The 13,637-nt window shown below is 34.3% G+C and overlaps 1 long non-coding RNA gene across 1 annotated transcript; it reads right to left on the bottom strand.

The window, feature by feature from the left end:
* Positions 1-4,141: 4,141 nt before the first annotated feature.
* On the bottom strand, positions 4,142-7,127 carry LOC145691616 (uncharacterized). Its single transcript, XR_014132431.1, has 3 exons — positions 7,091-7,127; positions 4,765-4,897; positions 4,142-4,370 (listed from the first exon to the last, which is right to left on the bottom strand). It is a non-coding gene; the product is annotated as an uncharacterized LOC145691616 (long non-coding RNA).
* Positions 7,128-13,637: the final 6,510 nt, after the last annotated feature.

Here is a 13,637-nt window from a genome sequence, read left to right as displayed (position 1 = left end):
AACCATAAAGAACAACAGGCATGATTATCATTTTATATATTTTAAGCTGATAACTTCATTATTACTGACAACTTCAAGTAACAAGATAAATGAATAATTTGTGGGGTTACGTTTAGAGTTGCCCGTCCGTTCTTTTATAAAAATTACAAAAATTTACAGGATAAATGGAGTAAGAAATGAATATTTATAATTCTTAAATGATGTTTAGGTGTGAAACTTTGACATTAATGTTTAATACGAGAAACGATGTGTAGAAGTGGGTACTATTTGCAAGACGCGGAAGGTTTCCGTGACTGAACAGCATGGTAGTTGTATAGGATGGAAAAACTGTGCGTTGAATATTATATTCCCGTATTGAGTTTTACAGAATTATATAATAATAATGAAGCAAATCTATTAAACTTTTATGAGAACCATGCATTATTGAATTTAATTGATAATTGAAGCTTATATGAGAACTTGTTCCAGTCACTGTTCTAGTCTAACTAAAGTCTTACAAGGTAACCTAATGAAACTTAAACTAACCAAACCTAACTTAAAGTGATCTAACCTAACTTAATCTAGCCTAACCTAACATTTGTTAAGGATTTAACTGTATTTTTGTAGGTTTGAAACTGGAGGGGCAACTCTAAACTTAAACCAATTTGTGAAATGAATAAGTAGAATGGGATAAGAAATAATGAATAAATACATGCAGAAACATGAAGAGACATAATGCTTGTCATAAACTTACATGACATTAGTTTCAACGAGAGATAGATGGAACCAACAAACTAGAAAACGTCCTCCTATTACAGAAATGAAAATATATAAGGTGAACGAAGTTAATGGGAAATATTAAAGTGCCGAAAATAAATTTTGTCTCTGTTTGCATGGAAACTTTCACACGTCAGTAACAACATGCGCTTAAAATAGTTTCAAAACAATCATCAGTTCAATACTGGTTAATGTTCAAAATATATAAGTTCCTAGCAACTAAATAATAAAGTGCAGCAACGTAATAAAGCTTTACCGATTTTTCTATTTTATTATGGACATGAGGGAAATATACATGAGTTATTGCAATAAATGAATCTTCTCTAGATTCGAATTTAAAATATATGAAATATTTTCAGACTTATATTGAATCTTAGATTCTAATGTCCAGTGTTTGAAGCAGAACTGTGGAGTTCTGTAAACGTACAAACAGGATCTGTTATGAAAGTTATTTTTTTTTAATGTTTAACTGTTTGTGTTAACTGATTATTCAAATACAAAGCTGACCAATCAAACTATTACTCGTTTTAATACAGTGAAAGCAGAAACGATTTTATATATGAGCGAAATAGTAAGCATCTAACCACCTTGAATATCTATCAATTAATTTTACTAGTTTTCTACAATGTTTTTTAAATATGTAAAGTTGATTTTCTGTCTGTACTGAAAGGATGAGCTGACAAAATACAATAAAATCATGAAATACCAAACGAATATGATCAAAAGTAATTTCTTAAGTCTTATAACTTACGCTTTATTAAAAAGAGTACTTTTACTTATAAAACATAATTATAAACTGGCGTCTAATACCTACATCTTTATGTGAAGTCACGAATGAAGTTACCGGTTTGGGGATCATTTCTGATTTGTGTCGCTTTCTCTGACATCACAAATGGGACAATTTGAAATAAACAATTAAAATCGATATAGCCTATATATAGGGTGTTTAATAAGTAATGGTCATAAATTAAACCGTAGATAGTACATGCCAAAACTAACAAAAAAAGTCTTAGTAAACATGTGTCCGCAAACGCTTCGTAACGGAGATAGGGGCTTTCGAAAGTGTAGGAAAATGAAGTTTAGAGACGAATATCTCAAAAAGTATGAATCGGACAGAGGGCGGTCCAATGAATGACTATTGAAGTCAGACATGCGCTATGCAGAAATGCATGGTTGATAACTCTGCAACGCGCGCGCAAGGGATTCGCCAAAGACACGGAGGGATTCCCGGAAAATTGTCTAAGGAAAGGAGGCTCGAGATGAACATCGAGGGCGAGTCTATCCACCAGTAATTCATACGTCGTGGTACCAGTTCGAAAGCTCGAAAAGATACAAAATGATGGACAAGGTTTACGTGCCGTGTGTGGTTGCATAACCAACAGGAAATGAGAGAGGCAATGGAAGAAATGTGGTGGTGCATGTTCTAAACTACTTCAGAGCACATTCCTAAGATGAATGCACATGTACAGAGTAGTCATTTACTGTACCAATACCAAGGTAAAACAAACGATGCGCGAAAATGAATGGAATGGCCGAAAGGAACACTGGTAGAACATGCAAGCCAGCTGGAAATACTGAATCGGGGTTGCAACAGACGTTGAGCTCACCTTGGGTGCATGATGTTACCGGTTCAAATCCGCTGAAGTGCCCACTGAATGCAGTGGTTCTGATCTCAGATTTTCGAGAAAGGGTGGAACAATGGTGCGGACATATTCAACAGGATGCCGACATGTTATCACGAGTACGTGGATCTTTGCGAAAACGAGTACGAGCATGCATTCGCATGAATGGACGACACTTCCAACATTTACTTTAATGATAGAGGTACGTTAATTTCTCATGCATCTCTTCTGTGGTTACACATCTGGGTATTTACTGTTTACCTTATGATTAATGCTGTACACATTACCAACATGACGATTTCTGTTTGTTGATATGGAGAAACACTACATGTCCATCATTTTTTGCTTGTTGTAATACATTTACGCGTTCAACATGCGGAATGTTTCAGATTCGCCTCCCACATACTCGAATGTTGTCATGCTTTTCCCATTGCAATCCAGTTTGCGGATATTCGTTACGTTAACTGCTTAGCACATAATGCTTCATCAGTGCCTTGCATACCCTTTGATTTACCTAAGTGCTGCTACACTTGTACGTATGCATTAGTTGTCGGAATTCTTCCTGGAGCAATTTTGAACGTACATCACCACACTTCGATTACCTCTGTCATTTCCTGCTGGTTATGCAACCACACACGGCACGTAAACATTGTCCGCCATTTTGTATCTTTCGAGCTTTCGACCTGGTACCACGACGTATGAATTACTGGTGGATAGACTCGCCCTAGATGTTCATCTCGAGCCCCCTTTCCTTAGACAATTTTCCGGGATTCCTTCCGTTTCTTCGGCGAATCCCTTGCGCGCGCATTGCAGAGTTATCAACCATGCATTTCTGCATAGCGCATGTCTGACTTCAATAGTCATTCATTGGACCGCCCTCTGTCCGATTCATACTTTTTGAGATATTCGTCTCTAAACTTCATTTTCCCAAACTTTTGACAGCCCCTATCTCCGTTACGAAGCGTTTGCGGACACATGTTTACTAAGACTTTTTTGTTAGTTTTGGCATGTACTATCTACGGTTTAATTTATGACCATTACTTATTAAACACCCTGTATAAGGAAGAAAAAGGATATTATTTCATATGACTGGCAGAACTTTTAAGTGTTACTTTTCGTTTATTTCGTCTATTTTGGTTGTTTTGATTCATTCATCCATTTGAATCAGAAATATCATTGCTGCTATACTTAGCCGATGCGATCACTTTTCTGTCATAATATAACCTTTCATTGCACATTTACATTGATCGTGGGGCCTACTTTCTTCTATACATGGAGTACTAGATCATAACGCTTCATCTTGAATTTATCGATCTATCTTGAATTTAACGCTCTTTCAAGCAGTGAAGCTATATGAGTCGTGGACTTACTGATTAAAGTGGAATCCGAACCACATGATCTCCTGCCGGGAATCGAACCCGGGTCTCCCATGACAAGGGCGCGTAAGCTAACCGCTTAGCCACTAAGGGGCTTTCTCTACAACGTCCAGTTTCAGTATCGAATTTAGTTTAGTTTTGAAGTCTATCAGAATTTCATAAAGTGAAATGAAAATCAATTATTTCCCTTTTAGAAAGAAAGCATTTGAAGATTCCTTTGATAAGATACAATTTCCACCTATAAAATTATATGGTTTTATGATATCCATAAAATGAACAAAATTGATTAAAATACACATTAACAGACAAAAGCATTTAGCTATGTGTAAACAAGATATTATATATTAAGGATGTTACAAGTAAAAAAAAAAAAAAAAAAATTGCAGCAATGTCTTTTATATAGCTATTATATACTTCATAACATTTCGTTCAAAATACATTGTACAACTGCAATAACAAAATTATATGAAACATTATATTCAGGATTCTTATTGTTTTTTCATTATTCAATTTAGTGTTGAATGGATGTTCTATATAGTCTCCTCCGGTCGAAATTCAATCTTCCAAAGCCTTGTCATCTAATATTTATTCTATTAACCCCAAAACCATGGGAAACCTACAACAAAACAGGCACAGTTAAAAACAAATCTATTCAGATGTTTCCACAATAATGAGTAAGTAATAAAACTAAGTAAAACGTATCTGGTTACAGACTTAATAATAAAAAAAATTCTGGTTACAGACTTAATAATAGTTAGATTGGGATGTTTAGAGAATTTGATTTATTGATTTTGATGCATGGATAGTTATTGTTTAAAATTTAATAGACTGAATATTTGTCCATTATAGCCAAAATCATAGGTAGTGAAGATCTTATCACATTATATTATGCAGAAAGGCTTAGCATAGGTAAATATATTTATAAAACACTGACAATTTTTGTACAATCATCTTGGAATAAAGTGAAATACAAGCAAGGAGATTTGATAATAACAAGTAGAAATACTCACCCCACATCATGTTAGCTGTCTGCATATTTTCTTCTCTCTGTTGTTGGAGTGGAACTCTCTGAGGATAAGGCATTGGCATGGGTATGGGGACAGCCAGAGCAACACAAACAATCAGAGCAAGGAAAACGAAGACCTAAAAAATAATCATAATTACACTTATTAAGATCATACAGTAGGATTCACAAGATTGTAGTATTAGTACTACGTCGGTCCGTTGCTCTACGTCAAAATGAAACCGATTTTTAAAAATATTCTGTTTCTTGCAATAGATAGCAAGAGCGATTTCCTCGGCCGAGTTCGGTAACAAAGTCAATCTGTTTACATATTAAAGGTAGCTGTGACTTTAACGTTCATCCGTTATTCCTAACAATAACTCCTGCCCAAAAGTGTTTTGCAATAGACAGCTCGAACTATTATCTTGATCGAGTTTGATATTGGAATCAATTGGTTCATATCTTAAAGGATAACGCTGATTTCAATTGTGACAAACTATGTCCCACATTACATACAAGTACATGTAAGTTTAGCATGATCACTTCTACTGCTCTTAGCAGAGAATATTTGACGGTGTTGTTGGAAGTCTTTAACATTACTTAAATATTTCATTATATGCCTTAACATAAAATCTCAGCACTGGATAATAAAGAACAAATATTACAGCTGTTGTAAATAACTTACTAATGTGACTAGTACCTTCGTTTTCTTCGTAATTATTTCTTTAGTTCGAATTAAGAGTTCCTCTTCTAGAATTCATTCTTCATAGTTAATTAAACCTTGTTTATAGTATATTAAGATTTGTCTATTATTAGGAATCTCTATACTTTCTAAATTACTCGTTTTAGTTGCTGGGTTTATTAATAGTTTTTCAACATTACTTTATTTTTCTAAGGAATATAATAGTAGAACTTTAAATTTTCTACCTTCCGGTTCAGATTATTTTCAAATGGATATAGATTAAACAATTCTGTATAGCTTAGTTACAGTGTTAAATTATTAAAATAATGCAACCAAATATACTATAGATTTATCCTTTCTGGTTTGAATTTTGTTCTGCTTTGACATGAAACGGTAAGATATAATGACTTTTTAATATAGATTGAGAGTCCCAAGGAAAGGTTACATCACAATCCTTATTTTTCTACTACATTAAAACTAATACAAATTGTAAATATTAAAACTAATACAACTTTTGGCTTCAGAATTGCAACAGAGAGCAATAAACTATTTTTTATATGGATTCAGTACAGCATGGACATATTATATCTGTGGACTTATCGCTATATTGCAGCCACACCTTATAACTCCAATAGTTTCAGTCTTAATATCAAGTCTCTTTAGTTTAGAAGTCTGGAAGGTTTCTTAAAAAATAGAAAGAAATGTTACCGAGTTTCAAGAATTGAAACAGTAACGACTATAGATGTAACTTTTTAGAAGGTGCCAAAAGAAGGTTTATTTTATTTTATTTTATTTTTTTATTTTTTTTTATTCCAGAAATGAAAATTTTATATTACTTAATTTTATATTGCTAAATTATAATATAACATGTCAGGAGCCAATCGAGGGGCACTCGCCCTTTTCCTCACCCTGGGATTGTCACTGAATTACGAGATATCGAACCATGATAGAAATTGAATTGATAGTATGTTGTGTGTATAATAGCTATCTATACGCTATCCATATTTCCTGAAATTCTTTATAATTGTTTTCACATTAAGTACTCTGTTCTATTCGGCAGAATACTTACTTTAAATTATTAAATATTAATACCTAATGGTCCTGAAATACATGAAGCAAGTTATATATCTCATTTTCTACATTTTCCTATTATAATATCCTTTGATATTTACGATTATTAACATTTAAATGAAAAACTTTAAAACATCGCACTAATTTCCTTATTTATTCCTTTGAAATTATGTAGAATATCGTTCCTTTTCTTTTATAATTATTTCAATTTCCTCTTTTATCATCCGCTCTACTTTGTTGATATTAATCATTCTTCTCTAGTGCCACATTTGCTGCTAATTACGGGATTTTAAAAGAATATTACAGTATTTCTACATCAAAGAGGAATATATACTTTATTCATTATTCTTTAAGAGATGATCCTTTCTGATTATTAAACATTAATATAGTTGATATCGTTTGTTAAGAAATAGCGAGCTAAATTATTTATTTTGGAAGAAAATGCCTTCCTTCTTTACACAATATTATATTCGACATGAGAAATATTTGGATAGAGTAATATGAGTTATTGAAATAGTGTGTTTATGAATGTAAATGAACAAATCTGATTTCAGACTATTATCAAAAGAAATGTACTTACCTTAGCGAACATGGTTGATTTGTGAATTGTTTTCTTCGTGGACTAAATACAACTTATGCTTGAATTTCAATAGGAACCGTATTTATACAAAAATTTATCCTTGATAGGTTAACACTTCATATACTGATCATGATTCAACTTCTAATAGACCGTAAGCTTCAGAGAAAGAAACAGTTATTAGTTACATCTGAATAAATAGGAATTAAGGTTGATTCTACATGAATTAATAACAACTAGATTCTGTCACTTTCACTTTCTACCCAACTCTACAGGAGATACCAACAATCAAGTTCCATTATGTCATATAAAATGTTGGCAATAAAATACGTTTAGTATCTAATTAATTGACTTAGAAACTATATTAACATTATACTCTATCTCTAAAAGAAGAAAAAACACATTTCATCATCATCATGGTATATTGGCAGGTCAGTTGCTGCAACTGAGAAGATTCCATGCTCCTCGGTCTTCCGCTAACCTCTTCGCAGTGGCGGTTCCAGTAGGGGCGATTGTGGCAATCGCCCCCGCCCCCCAGAAGAGGATTTTTTAAAAATTTTATATATAAATTAAACCCATCCCAGAGTTTGGAGCTGTTAAAAGTAGCTCTAAGTAGTAGTATTACAACCTACCGCACCCCAGAAGTCCGTCATGGATCCGAACCTGCCTCTTCGTCCTCGCGATTTTTTTTCAGTTTTGATATCGTCCATCAATTGTAACCTTCTTCTCCCTCTCCTTCTCTTTCCTGCTACCATACCTCCTAGTAAGTCCCTCATGATATAGTTATTTCTTAGCCAATGCTCCAATCAGTTTATTTTTCTCACGCTCTCATTTGTCTTAAGCTCAACTCCGCTAATTCTTTCAATTCTTCACTATATCCACATTTCGAGAGCTTCCAGTAGTTTTTCATCATTTTTGAGTAACATTTATGACCCATACAGTACAATACTCCTCAAAAGCATGTTATGTCTTTTTCTCACCTCTTTATTCAAGGTCCCATCTAACTAACTTTAATTTTTAATCATTTACGTCATATAAAGTTTTAATTTTTGAGGTTATAATTTAGGATTTTGATTTTGAAGTTGATGCAAGCAAGAATTAATTGTAAGTTTATTTTTACAAGGAAGACACCTCATTCTAATTGTACATATACTACATAAATCACATGTTTCGTTGAAAATCGTACAGTGCAACTTCAGCTACTAGAGATTGTTTATTCTTGGAAGTGAGTTAGTTTTAGAAAATTTACTCAAAAGTGACCCAAGCCCGGTTGTATACTTGATAAATGACACTATAATGAGTGAGTCTCCTTATTTGTATAATAGAACTATTTTTTTTTTTTTTTTTTTTTTGTAACGATCCTTTCATGAATAAATCGAAACTGAAAATTATTTCCTTGTGTGTGACATTTTTCTTCTAAAAGTTATTCTACAAGGGCATTATCCTGATTTTTTTGTTATATCTGATATTTTGTGTTCATCTTGTCTTTAAATAATTTGGTTTCACTCTGTACGATTAGGTTGTTTACGGAAAACGAGATTCAAGGTTTATGGAAGTAAATGATAATAAAAGAATTCGTGGGATGGTAATGCCGGAGGATAAGTATGATCAAGATTTTGACCACCACAAATCCACGTATTCTGGGATCGTGTCAGAAGTGAGCACTCAACCACTGACCACAGTGGTCCCAAACTGTTTCGTTAATAGCGAAAATGACTCTGGAAAAAGTACTATTTTTTACTTGCATATTATTATTACTATTATTATTATTATTATTATTATTATTATTATTATTATTATTATTATTATTATTATTATTATTACTATTATTCCTGAAGACATTAAAAATAAACTACTTTGGTGATTTTGTCAATATTTCGTAAATCATACGTTTTATACTAACTCCTTAGTATTGAATATGTAATTCATTATAAGAATATTCTAAAGTGTCAATTTACTGTTTGAGCTTAGACTGTTCTTCTTTCGAAGACCTTTGTCAAATACTTGTCATATAACTATGTCCACGTTTTCTGTATTAATGTTTAGTTATCAGCCTCAAAATGTTGCATGAACATTTTTTTTTTTTTTTTTTTAATTTTAGAAAGGTTAATAAGAGATAATTTACTCCTCAGATCAGTTCCTTTCTGATGATTTTCTTAAAAATATTGAATTAATCAAATTCTTACTTTATAAATAAATGTTAAATTAGCAACTCCAGAATATACCGTAAGTAATTTTTCATTAAGTTAATACTCGTTTAGGGCGAATTATGAATACATATGTCACGGTTATGATGATGTGGAAATCTTATCGATATTATGGCATATTATAAACAAGAAAATTTTTTAAAAATATCTATATTTTCTATCAATTGTGGCATGGGAAATTTTCTTCCGAGGAAATTGGGAGTCATTTTCAAAGGGTAGGAGAAAATTGTCCACCCTTTCAGGTAAAAGATAAAAATGAATTTTCTCTCTTCTGCATAGTTGTAGCAAATCAGCTGCAAAAGACTTTATAGATTATTATGTTTATAATGTTTATGGTTCATTTATAATCATTTATTACGCGTGTCAAGTTAGACCAACCACCAACACCAAAACGACCGGAACATATCTCAGAATTATGGGCTATTTATGGGCTAATTAGTTGCTCAAATCTTAGGTTACGTTAAAATGGGAGTCTAACTTGATATCAAGCAAGAACCCCCAATATGGTTACGGTTAGAATGATTCGATCGAAAAAATTCAAACGCCAGAACTATGGGCTATTTATGGGCTAATTAGTTGCTCTAATCCCAATTTTTGGGCTCCTACTGTTTAGCTGGAAATCGGATTCAAAATGGGCGAGTCTAGCTTGAAATCATGCTAGAACCCCCCATACGGTTAAAATGGTCCAATCGAAAAATTCAAACGCCAGAATTATGGGCTATTTATGGGCTAATTAGTTGCTCTAATCCCAATTTTTGGGCTCCTATTCTTTAGTAAGAAATCGGATTTAAAATGGGCGAGTCAACTTGATATCAAGCAAGAACCCCCAATATGGTTACGGTTAGAATGATTCGATCGAAACAATTCAAACGCCAGAATTATGGGCTATTTATGGACTACTTATTTACTTTAATCCCAATTTTTGGGCTATTATTGTTTAGTAGGAAATCGGATTTAAAATGGGCGTCTAACTTGATATCAAGCTAGAACCTCCCATACTGTTGCAATTAGAATGGTCCGATCGAAAAACTTCAAACGCCAGTATTATGGCGATTTATGGGCTACTTATTGCCTCTAATCCCAATTTTTGGGCTCCTTTTGTTTAGCAGGAAATCTGATTTAAAATGGGTGAGTCCAGCTTGATATCAGGCTAGTACTCCCCATATGGTTAGGATGGTCCGATCGAAAAAATTCAAACGCCGGAATTTTGGGCTATTTATGGGCTAATTAGTTGCTCTAATCCTAATTTTTGGGCTCCTACTGTTTAGCGGGAAATCGGATTAAGAAAGAGGGAGTCTAGCTTGATATCAAGCTAGAACACCCCATACGTTTACGGTTAGGATGATCCGATCGAAAAAATTCAAACGCCAGAATCATGGGCTATTTATGGGCTAATTAGTTGCTCTAATCTCAATTTTTGGGATCCTATTGTTTAGTGGGAAATAGGACTTAAAATGGGTGAGTCCAACTTGATATCAACCTAGAACCAACAATATGGTTACGGCTAGAGTGGTCCGATCGAAAAAATTCAAACGGCAGAATTATGGGCTATTTATGAGCTAATTAGTTGCTTCAATCCCAATTTTTGGTCTCTTACTGTTTAGCAGGAAATCGGATTCAAAATGGGCGCGTCTAGCTTGATATCAAGTTGGAACCTCCCATACGGTTGCGGTTAGATTGTTGCGATCGAAAAACTTCAAACGCCAGTATTATGGGCGATTTATGGGCTACTTATTTGCTCTAATCTCAATTTTTGGGCCCCTATTGTTTAGCAAGAAATCGGATTTAAAACGGGCGAGTCTAACTTGATATCAAGCAAGAACCCCAATGTGGTTACGGTTAGCATGATCCGATCGAAAAAATTCAAACGCCAGAAATATGAACTATTTATAGCCTAATTAGTTGCTTTAATCCCAATTTTTGATCTCCTACTGTTTAGGGGGAAATTGGATTCAAAATGGGCGCGTCTAGCTTGATATCAAGCTAGAACCTCCCATACGGTTAAGGTTAGAATGGTCCGATGGCAAAAAAATAAACGCCAGAATCATGGGCTATTTATGGGCTAATTAGTTGCTCTAATCTCAATTTTTGGGATCCTATTGTTTAGTGGGAAATAGGACTTAAAATGGGTGAGTCCAACTTGATATCAACCTAGAACCAACAATATGGTTACGGCTAGAGTGGTCCGATCGAAAAAATTCAAACGGCAGAATTATGGGCTATTTATGAGCTAATTAGTTGCTTCAATCCCAATTTTTGGTCTCTTACTGTTTAGCGGGAAATCGGATTTAAAATGGGCGCGTCTAGCTTGATATCAAGTTGGAACCTCCCATACGGTTGCGGTTAGATTGTTGCGATCGAAAAACTTCAAACGCCAGTATTATGGGCGATTTATGGGCTACTTATTTGCTCTAATCTCAATTTTTGGGCCCCTATTGTTGAGCAAGAAATCGGATTTAAAACGGGCGAGTCTAACTTGATATCAAGCAAGAACCCCAATGTGGTTACGGTTAGCATGATCCGATCGAAAAAATTCAAACGCCAGAAATATGAACTATTTATAGCCTAATTAGTTGCTTTAATCCCAATTTTTGATCTCCTACTGTTTAGGGGGAAATTGGATTCAAAATGGGCGCGTCTAGCTTGATATCAAGCTAGAACCTCCCATACGGTTAAGGTTAGAATGGTCCGATGGCAAAAAAATAAACGCCAGAATCATGGGCTATTTATGGGCTAATTAGTTGCTCTAATCTCAATTTTTGGGATCCTATTGTTTAGTGGGAAATAGGACTTAAAATGGGTGAGTCCAACTTGATATCAACCTAGAACCAACAATATGGTTACGGCTAGAGTGGTCCGATCGAAAAAATTCAAACGGCAGAATTATGGGCTATTTATGAGCTAATTAGTTGCTTCAATCCCAATTTTTGGTCTCTTACTGTTTAGCGGGAAATCGGATTCAAAATGGGCGCGTCTAGCTTGATATCAAGCTAGAACCTCCCATACGGTTAAGGTTAGAATGGTCCGATGGCAAAAAAATAAACGCCAAAATTATGGGCTATTTATGGGCTAATTAGTTGCTCTAATCCCAATTTTTGGGCTCGTGCTGATAAAGCGGGAAATCGGATTGAAAATGGACGAGTCCAGCTTGATATCAAGCTACAACCCCCCATAAGGTTAAAATGGTCCGTAACCGTATGGGAGGTACTAGCTTCATATCAAGCTAGACTCGCCTATTTTGAATCCGATTTCCCGCTAAACAGTAGGAGCCCAAAAATTTGGATTAAAGCAACTAATTAGCCCATAAATAGCCCATGATTGTGGCGTTTGAGTTTTTCGATCGGATTATTCTAACCGTAACCGTATAGGGGGTTCTAGATTCATATCAACCTAGACTCGCTCATTTTGAATCCGATTACCCTCTAAACGATAGGAGCCCAAAAATTGAGATTAGAGCAACTAATTAGCCCATAAATAGCCCTTGATTGTGGAGTTTGAATTTTTTCGATCGGATCATTCTAAGCGTAGCCGTATGGGGGATTCTAGCTTGATATCAAGCTGGACTCGCCCACTTTGAATCCGATTTCCCGCTAAACAGTAGGAGCCCAAAAATTGGGATTTGAGCAACTAATTAGCCCATAAATAGCTCTAATGGATTTGTGGTGGTCAAAATCTTGATCATACTTATCCTCCGGCATTACTATCCCACGAATTCTTTTATTATCATTTACTTCCATAAACCTTGAATCTCGTTTTCCGTAAACAACCTAATCGTACAGAGTGAAACCAAAATTATTTAAAGACAAGATGAACAAAGCATCAGATATAACAACAAAATCAGGACAATCAAATAAGGAGACTCACTCATTATAGTGTCATTTATCAAGTATACAACCGGGCTTGGGTCACTTTTGAGTAAATTTTCTAAAACTAACTCACTTCCAAGAATAAACAATCTCTAGTAGCTGAAGGTGCACTGTACGATTTTCAACGAAACATGTGATTTATGTAGTATATGTACAATTAGAATGAGGTGTCTTCCTTGTAAAAATAAACTTACAATTAATTCTTGCTTGCATCAACTTCAAAATCAAAATCCTAAATTATAACCTCAAAAATTAAAACTTTATATGACGTAAATGATTAAAAATTAAAGTTAGTTAGATGGGACCTTGAATAAAGAGGTGAGAAAAAGACATAACATGCTTTTGGGGAGTATTGTACTGTATGGGTCATAAATGTTACTCAAAAATGATGAAAAACTACTGGAAGCTCTCGAAATGTGGATATGGTGAAGAATTGAGAGAATTAGCGGAGTTGAGCTTAAGACAAATGAGAGCGTG

Source organism: Thermobia domestica, chromosome 8 (genome assembly GCF_964235325.1).
Source record: "Thermobia domestica chromosome 8, izTheDome1.hap1.1, whole genome shotgun sequence".
In the NCBI taxonomy this organism is placed as follows: domain Eukaryota; kingdom Metazoa; phylum Arthropoda; class Insecta; order Zygentoma; family Lepismatidae; genus Thermobia; species Thermobia domestica.
The sequence above is the reverse complement of the archived record's forward strand: the minus strand, read 5'-3'. Positions and strand labels throughout refer to the sequence as shown.